Below are 9939 nucleotides of genomic sequence, written 5' to 3' on the forward strand. Positions count from 1 at the left end.
CAGCAATGATGGGAGAACCTCTGGGATAACATATTTGAGAAGGGAAGGAAAAAGTTCCTGCACAACAGCAATTTCATCCCAAGAAAGGAGTAAAAATATGTCAGAGCAGCCACTGTGCAGACCCCAACCATAGGGAAGAAAGAGGGGGAAGAGATGCTCCAGGTGCCAAAGCAGAGATTCCCCTGCAACCTGTGGTGAAGACCATGGTGAGGCAGGCTATCCTCCTGTGGAGGTCTACAGTGGAACAGGTATCCACCTGCAGCCCATGGAGGTTAATGGTGGAGGAGATATCCACCTACAGCCTGGGGAAGTTAACGATGGAGCAGTCATCCACCTGTAGCCCATGGAGGTTAATGGTGGAGCAGTTACCCACCTGCAACCCATGGAGGTTAATAATGGAGCAGTTATCCACCTGCAGCCCATAGAAGACCCCTATGCCAATGCAGGGGGATGTCCTGAAGAAGCTGGGACCCTGTGGAGAGTCTACACTGAAGCAGACTCCTGGTTGGACCTGTGGACCTACAGGGAAAGGACCTCATGCTGGAGCAGGTTTGCTGGCAGGACTTGTGACCCCATGGGGGACCTATGCTGGAGCAGGCTGTTCCTGAAGGACTCTATGGAATGGACCCAGGGGGTCTCTCCCCCATCCAGCTGAGGAGAGGAGTGATAGGAATGGCATTGGTGGGCACCTGAAATCCAGCTGTGGTCAAGCCACCACAGTTTTCAAGGTAGGAACCACCTTTTGTAACTGCCCTACTGCTTCTGTATGCCTCTGGAGACTCTCCATCCCCTTCCAACGCTGGGGTTAGAGAAGGACAGCTCTTCAGCTTGCTGTGATCCCCCCTTTTAGGGAGTGCCTCACCCCTGTGTGTGCATCCACTACATTTCAATGTCAGTGGATCCCACAAGCCACCCATCATGGCCCTGTCCCACTGGGGGATGTGGGGAGGCTGTGATAGGGCTTCAGGAGCCACTTTGGTCCTGTGCCTTCCACAAGGCTGGAGCCATTGCTTGATAAAGTGGGCCCATATGTGGATCTGGGGCTCGGGCTGGACCCACAGGCAGCCTCCCTGCTGCCAGGTCCTGCCCCATGGCTGGGGCTGCCCTAGCTGCCCTGGCCTGCCCTCCTCCCTGGTGGGATGGGACCTGCTATGGTGGGTGCTGGGGGAAGCCCTGCTGTGCTCTGCTGACACCCAGGAACTGAGTTTGGAGATAGTAAAGGATAACGGCTCTGTGCTGAGCTGCTCTGGATTTTGGTGGATAATCTGGAAATTACAGATGGATAAAAATGGTAATTGCAAATATGTCATCCAGCAGCCTGGTTGTCAGGAACCTGGAAAAAAATACTTCTTGTTGTGAAAACTGTGTCCCTCCCTGAGTGACTCTGCCTATCTGCTCCAGCCCCCCTGCTGTGCTGCCTCCAGCTCTGGGGCCACCAACAGCAGAAGGACATGGACCTGCTGGAACGTGTCCAGAGGAGGCCACGGAGATGCTGGGAGGGCTGGAGCCCCTCTGCTGGGAGGGGGGGCTGAGAGAGTTGGGGGGTTCAGCCTGGAGAAGAGAAGGCTCCAGGGAGAACTTAGAGCCCCTTCCAGTCCCTAAAGGGGCTCCAGGAGAGATGGGGAGGGACTCTTGATCAAGGAGAGGAGCCCTAGGGAGAAAGGGGAAGAGTTCGACACTGAAAGAGGGGAGATGGAGCTGAGATGTGGGGAAGAACTTGTTTGGTGTGAGGATGGTGAGAGCCTGGCCCAGGTTGGCCAGAGAAGCTGTGGCTGCCCCATCCCTGGAGGGGTTCAAGGGCAGGTTGGAGGGGGCTTGGAGCAACCTGGGCTGGTGGGAGGTGTCCCTGCCCAGGGCAGGGGGGTGGTCTAGGCGGCCCTTTAAAGGTCCTTCTAACCTAGCTATTCTATGAATCTGTTTAAGGGACTTTCAAACTTAGGATATGTTCTAAAGGGTTCTAAGTTGCCTTTAACTCCAAGATTTCCAGTGATTCCTTATATTGTTAGCTGTTGCTGCTACTATTCTGGTACTAGATGTTCATAGAGAGCTCTGCTCAGCAGGCATAGACAGCTAATTTGCTGGGAACACACCCATTCACTGATAAAATCACCCCTATTTGCCCCCTCCCCCCCAATTAACAACAAATATTGTTAAGGTAAAGAATATTTCTTTCTTTTGCAGCCACACCCAGCATACTGTAACCATGACTCAGTCTCGTGTTCATCCTATGCAGCAAAGCTATTGACCTCATTTTGCAAAGGTAAGAATAAATGACCATTCTTTTTTCAACTGACAGTGTAACAGCCATAAATATTTCCTTCCAAAGGAAGGAAAATTTATATAAAAATAGTCTGCAGAATATCCTCTTTAAAATGTCTGATTGTGACTGAAGATGTGAAGCCAAGCTCTAGTCATATTTGCAGTTGTTTAAATCTGGAATAAATTCATTGACTTCAGTGAAGAGGTTCCAGATTTACATTTCTTTAGGCAGAATTTGGCTTAAGTTGTTATGATTAAAGATTTTTCACAGGGTTATAACACTTAAAATTCATGTGGTACAATAAATTCTGAAGCAAAACTTCTGTTTGTATGCTAAACTCTTGTAAAACACCCATTACATGTGCCCAAAGTGCTGTGAGAATACTAGGGGAATGCAGGAGTTCATGCTTCTTCTATCTCCAAATCTCAAATAACTTTGAAATCGGTCTTATTTGTGAACTGGAAAACTGTGACTGGTTTGTCAAGTCATCAGAACAGGTCACAACCTTTTTAGCCTCAGGAACAAGCGCAAGGGATCTTCTTAATATATATTTATTATGCAAAGTTGTTATTCTAGAGATCAGATCTTGCAAACATTTAGACGTGCTTGAAGTTAAGTAGTTAAGCAGTTTCTATTCGGTTCAATGGAACTACACTTGTATAATGTTTACTTGTAAATTTAAGTCTTTGAGACGTTATTTGCAGTCATAGTATCTGAATTAATACCATTTTCCTATGTGTATGGTGGTCTGTAACTAATTTAGGCTTATGCATAATAGTGATTATGATGATGAAGAAGGCACAGGAGCATGATCTAAACATCTACAGAATATAAAGTCAGACATAAACTGGTATAAAGTTAAAACAGAGAGATGAACTTGCAGGGAAATGCTTTGATATGTGATATGAGGATAGAAAAGATGTGAAAGCGAGAGGTAAAAGCCATGAACAGTGATGGAATTGCCAGGGTTAATTGATATAAGGTAATTCTTCTTAGTGTTTGCAGCCATTCATTGTAAGATTGACATATAACAGCAGTGCCCGGGAAAAATCAATATTCTGCACTACAAATGGACAGAGTTAAATGTAATATATGTAGTAATAAACCTGTCATTTAGTCTTCATAGATCAGAAATAATTTGCTAGATATCTGAATGATCACAGGCGTCCCAAGAAAGGTGACACAAACAGACTGAGGAAAAGATGTGTTGATCCCTGTTTATGATTTCCTGTTAATATAGATTATAAAATTGACACCAACTAAATAGAAACTGGGCTTTACCAGCTTTCCTCACCCTGTTTTTTGGAATCTCGCTGAAGTCATTGTGGAGTGTGACATTGGTGTTTCAAAGTACAGACTTCAGTGATTAAAGGTGCATTTATCTCTCAAATATGACTTCTTAAATTTGTGTCACTGAAGGGGAAACTTCAGTTCACTTCAGTGATTAAAACTGCATTTATCTCTCAAATATAACTTCTTAAATTTGTGTCACTGAAGGGGAAATATAGATGCATAAACAACATGCCCTTATTCCTTATGAATAATATGTGGAAGTGGAAATGAAATAAAACAATATGTTGCACAATAAAATAATGGGGAGGTATATTATTTTAAATAGTTAACATCTTTGCTGTGTACGAGAGTTTAAATAAACATATAGCCAAACTATTCTTCAAACTTGTTTTTTATTTAGATAATAGATGTGTTTATATTTCATCATATTTATTTAATGTTTGTATTTCACATTAGACTCCTTAAAAATAAATATTCTAAAAGCTCTGTTAATTCCTTAAAATAAATACGCAAACTCTCTTAGTTTAACATAGAACAGTGTTGTTTAGTCTGATATAGCTGTGACAACATGAAAAAAATGAAAACATGGCATAAATATTAGCACTTTGTCTCTTTAGCTTACTGTCAGAAAATCAGATGAATTTGTATGTTAGGACAAGAAGACTATCCCAGCTCTTTTAAGATCTCTGTTATTTCTGTACAGAATATATTTTAATAAAAAATCCTATTAACGTTACAATTTTAATCTGAGTTGGAAAAACTAAAGCTGTTTCAGTGAGGTGGACGCGGCTAGGCACAGAAATCACAAATATTCTTTCAAGCACTGAAAGAAAAGTGTTGTATTGGTGTGGAAAACTTCCAGATCTCAGTAAGACCAAGGAAGCAGCTTGTTTCCTGAGAGGTGAAACGGCGCTTATGGCTCTTCCCTTCTCCCCTTTTTTGTATGGAAGAAAAACATAAAAGGGGTAAAGTAAAACTGTCGTCTTTTGCCCTGTTATGAGACCTGTTTCAATGCAGCTGTGTGAAATTCATAGTGTGTCAAGTAAAACCCTGTTTTCACAAAATAACACCCAAACCATTGCAAAGTAGAATATCCACAAGCAGTGCCAAACACAGCAAAGAGACCAAAACGAAACCATAATGCTTATCTTATTTACACCACTGTGCTTTCATTGTCAGGAGTGACTGTGAAGGGAAAGCCTGACAAATTTGTCAGAGTTTTCTGATGCTGAGTGTGGAGTCCGTGCGTAGGAACAGCTCCTCATTGTAATGCCCTTCTAGATGCCAGCCTTGGCTCAATATTGCTGTGTGTGGCTTCTGATTTGCACCTGCCTGTGGTTTGCTCCTTAGTCTGTCTGCTATGTTTTGTAATCCAGCTTTTTTAGGATGTGATCCATTGTTTTCCCTACTTTCTAGTTGCTCTTCCAAACTCTGCCACCACCAGACATGCAGTGTTCCAGACAGAGCTCTTGTAACTTTTTTGTTTGTTTGTTTTTGGTGTGTTGGGTTTTTTTCACTTGACAATGGCTTGTACAGATACGCCAGTCTTGCAGACTCTGAGCCAGTTTCTGCCTCACTTATGAGACCTCTCCCAAATGGAAGTTTTCTGATGATTATACATGACTAATTTCAACAGATGGTATCACAATACACTGCCTCTGCCATTTCCCATTAAAAATATCTCAGACAAATAATGTCCTCATCATTAGACCCGAGGGCGTTCTTCTGACAACCTGCTGATTATTCCTGTGTAGGGTAGAGATTGTTAACACCTCACTCATCTGAGTTCAGCCTTTATCACCAGCTCTGTCTGGTTGTGAGTGCCTGCCTGAGATTGTCGTGCGAGTCTATATTGTGTGGCGTAAACCAATTGGCTGCTGCTTTTGGCACAGAACCCTCTTTATACCTCTGAATGTTCTACTCTCACGTAAATTTACGGAGACTTTGTGAATCACAGCAGTGTGTGTCACACAGGAAAAGTCCTACTTGTGAGCAGACTTTCAGGAAAGCAATAAATACTTGTCAGTGATGCATTCCTCTGCTTCAAAGGTGTTGTGTATCCACCCCCAGAAGCGTTGGCTTTGGCATCTGACCAGGTTTGGGGAATTAGCATTATCCAGACCTGGAATTAATAAATTTAATTCCCTATGACTTCAAAAATGTGTCCATTCAACATTAAGTTGCAGGTATTTAGTAACTCCTAGGAGTCTCTTGTCTTTTAAAGATGATTTTCAACAATGATGGCACATATCCATTTGTTCAACAGAAAATGGACTTAGTGAAGTGTGGAAGAGTTTTCCAAATTCTCTGTAAAAGCTGATCACAAGATTTGCTTATGTTGGAAAAACATACTGCTTTATGTAGATGTTAATTAGACATTTCATCATAGCAAAACACATTTGTTGATTAATTGTCCTCTACTTCTAATATAGCAATAAATTAATTTGCTTGTTGAGTTATACCTACCTAATCAATGCATAGAATCAGCTGATTTGGAAGGGACCTTTCAAATCATCTAGTCCATCATCACCCAGTACAAGATCTTTTGCTTTGGAAGCCTTGCTATAACTATGGAAATGGTGAAGCACATAGTCATCTGCTACCTACAACCTGTGTTGTAATAAAAGAGCATTTTCCACAGGCCCAGGCGAATTTGGGCTTCTCTGGGAGCCTGCTCTACAACCTGGCCTTGGGTTTCTGTAAAGTTTGCTTTGTAGGATTTTTATGTGTGCATATTCACCCAAATGGTCCTCAGTGTGAGAGCTAAAGTTCGTAACACAGATCAACGTTCTCAGCATCCTCTACAGTAGTCCCTGAGCTGCTGTTCATAGTAACCTAACAGCAAAGCACCTCCGTTACATCTGTTCCATTTTCTGCTGTTGAAGCTCGGTGTGTTAAAATTTCTAGCAATAAACATGGCAGTTTTCTTTCTCAGTTTCTGTAAAATTTCATTCCCTTTCAGTGAGAACTCGCTTGTACCTTTATGTGTCTCTCTGGCCACTGCCAAGTCACCCTCTTGTCTCAGCAGAGCTGTCCTCCCTTCCATACCCTCTGTGCTTCAGCTAATTATCTGCAGGATCTTTGACAGAGCTTCTTGTACTATAACATTTTCATTTTTGCTGCTGCTGAAGTTTTTGTCTTCGCTGTCATCTGTCTAGATTTCTTTTGTATTTACCATCTTTCAGCCCTTCACTTCAATTCAATTAATATTTTCTGCTTGGATCTTTGCCTTCCCTTTCTTCTGTTTCTGATCATGTTCCACCTTGATTGACACTGTAATTACCCTGTCCCTAGCTATTATGTGGATGTCTATAATAACTCAATGTGTTTCACTGTTGCTTTGTTGAAACAATTTCCTCGTTGCCCTTATTCCAAAAGCTAGATGTTATCTACCTTGTAGCTGCCTGAGGAGTTCCATGGTCTTGATGATTCTTCATTTAAACAGACTTGCCAATATCAGTCTTTTTTTTTGTCTAGAAGAGTAAATATGTTTTCACCAAGTAGTCTGTGCTGAACATCTGTTTGTGAACAAATGGAATAGTGCCTAGAAAAGACCTGTTAAAATGTATGAGATTAAGATAAATTACAAGTTTTTTAGCTATGACTAAGTTACAAACCTTTTTGGATATGTTCGTTTTGGCCTTGACCTTTGTTTATGAGATGCTGGGGTACAGTTTTGAGTCTGTCTCCTGCAAAGAGGTTATTTTTCTGGCCAAGCTTGGTAACAGCGGTTGACTGATCTATGCACTCTGCTGGCATATTTACAGGCCTGCAAGAGCTGCTTGAATCATGCAATCAGAGTTTTTTGGTGTGTGCTGGCTGCCTTGACACTCAACATGTGTATGAAAGTGGTGTGGTTTCTCAGTCTCAGAGACAAAGAGCTGAAGATTTGACCTTAAATGGTGTTTGAGGGACTTGGCTTGGAACTGTCACTTGTTATAAGAAGGTGGGACCCGGGCATCTGACTCAAAAGTTGAACTGAGAGATCTTAATTTCAGGCCCAGTGTCAGTCTTCATTATTAAAGTGTGGAAAACTGAGATTTGCTGTGCCTGCTGCACTGCTCTTCCTGCTCAGCATTACAGAATCATAGAATCATTCAGGTTGGAAAAGACCTTTGGGATCATCAATTCCAACCATCAACCCTACTCTACAACGTTCTCCCCAGCGCCATCTCCCTCACCACCACATCTGAATTACTCTTAAACACATTCAGGGATGGTGACTCAACCATGTCCCTGGGCAGCCTATTCCAGGGTCTGACCACCCTCTCTTTAAAGAACTGTTTCCTAATGTCCAGTCTATTATTCTGCTCTTGGAGCAGGTTTAATCAGATTCAATGTCATCCATGTGTTTTGGGTATTACCTTACAGGTAAACTTAGTTCAACTCTGCATGTAGAAGTGTAATTATTTAATTCTGAGCAAAATGTAGTACTTGTAATCTATAACACACAGGCACTGCTCCTCCGTGTAAGCTATTGCCCTTCATCAGGGGTGCTTTTGGTCTGAAATAGAAAGCTCTTCTAGAGGTAACCCCCGACTTCTGAGTGCCGTGATGCTCTCTAGGATGCTTTCAGCTGGGAAGAGTTCTAAGCACGAGACAACATTTTTATTTCTGTGCCTATGTCTTGTAAGATTCTGCTAATAACTATTAATTTTTTCCATTCCAAATCAATATCTGTGACAGTCTTTTCTAAAGTCTCCTATTCCTGTCTCCGGCTTCATCCTGACAACATCTTTTTTTGGGATTTCCAAATACATCATTTCGTGCCTCTTACCTCTGCTGCATTACAAACTGGTGTTACAGCTTTTTTCCTATATGTAAAAATTGATAGTCTGTAATTACTCTGAAGATTTTATCAGAATCAAAGCACATTCATAACCTTTACACCTGATGAAAGACTGTTATGAGCTTTGAGAAATCTTTACTTCTCTGGGAATCAAAACAGAGGTTTTTAATCCGTTAATACTTTATTGTTTCCTGGAGCCTTGAGCTGCATGAGGAGGGCTGGTGCAATCATCTCCACTTCTCTGCAGAATTGCCAAGAAGAAACTAGACTGGGAGTGGCTTACAGATCTTCTAGTGTATTTTTAAGGTTTTTTTTTGTGTTATTTTTTAATCTTATTTTGTCATATACCTATAGCCTCAGACAAAGTAACCTCTTCTTGCTTTAACCCAACTGGTGCATCTTCTGGCACAACGTTTCCCAGCTGTTGGCTTTCTGTACTACATGAATTCAGAGTGAGACCAAAGGACGTTGAAAACTTCTCTTGCCAAATACCACACTCTTCCTCCAGCCCTCCAGAATAAGTACCTTTTTCATATGAGAGCTGCTTCCAACTTCTTCCTCTAACAGACGCTTAGTTATTAGAAACAAGAATTATTACAAAAGGGAAGAAAAAGCAAATGCTAAATAAAAGTTTATGCCACTTTGTAAATATATACTTCATCTTCTCCTAGAATACTGTGAGTTTTCCTCATTTCACTACAGCAGAAATCATAAAGGTTCAAAGAACAACAAGGATGATCAAAGATATTGAATAACTTCAGCGTGAGCAATGATTAAACTGAATGATCTTTGACTGAAAGAGAGATGACTGGGTAAAGCTCTAGAGAACCATAACTATCTGGAGATAGTCGTGGAAAGGCTAGAGACACCTCCTCATTGTCCCTTACAGGACAAGAACTAGGGGGTAATGGACAAAGCTGTTAGGAATCCACTTTGAAACTGGAGGAGGTGGTTGACCATGCAGTGGGGTTGAATATCTTTTGAACTTTTTGACAAAGGATGATTTATATTCAAAAAAAATGAATATGGCCTCAAGCAGACAACTGTAAAGATACTTAGAAATGTGATGCAAGTACTTGGGAGAGGTTATTAAATAGATAAACAACATCGGGATCAAGAAATTCCATAAACTGAAAAAGGTTGTGGCCAGGAAAGTGTTGGAGAAAATACAATCTGTGCTTGCCCTGTGCTTGCTTATCCCCTTCTGCTTCCTTTGTCTTTTAGAATCAGGGTGCTGGGACTCTAACATTACTCTGAACCCATGCTCTCAGAGTGTTCTGGACTTCAGTTATTGCTTATTTATACTTATTCTTGTAAATAAAATTAGTTTGTGCATTAGTACATTTCAGTAGTCCTTTTATTGAAAGTGATTCATTTCCAGAGGCATTCTTAACAAATTTGTCCAAAAATGCCCAGTCCAAGCAGCCTGCCAACCTCTGCTTTACATGTTTCAGAGTAGAAGAGTGTCAAAGAAAGTTATTAATGTGATTAATGAGAAAGGTGAATAAAACCCCTGTACTTACATACTGGAAATTACCGGATGAACTTTGCCATTGAACTAAGTTAATTAAACTTGTATGCAAAAAGTCCATTCAAT

This window comes from Calidris pugnax, unplaced genomic scaffold (assembly GCF_001431845.1).
Source record: "Calidris pugnax isolate Ruff unplaced genomic scaffold, ASM143184v1 scaffold172, whole genome shotgun sequence".
NCBI lineage: Eukaryota > Metazoa > Chordata > Aves > Charadriiformes > Scolopacidae > Calidris > Calidris pugnax.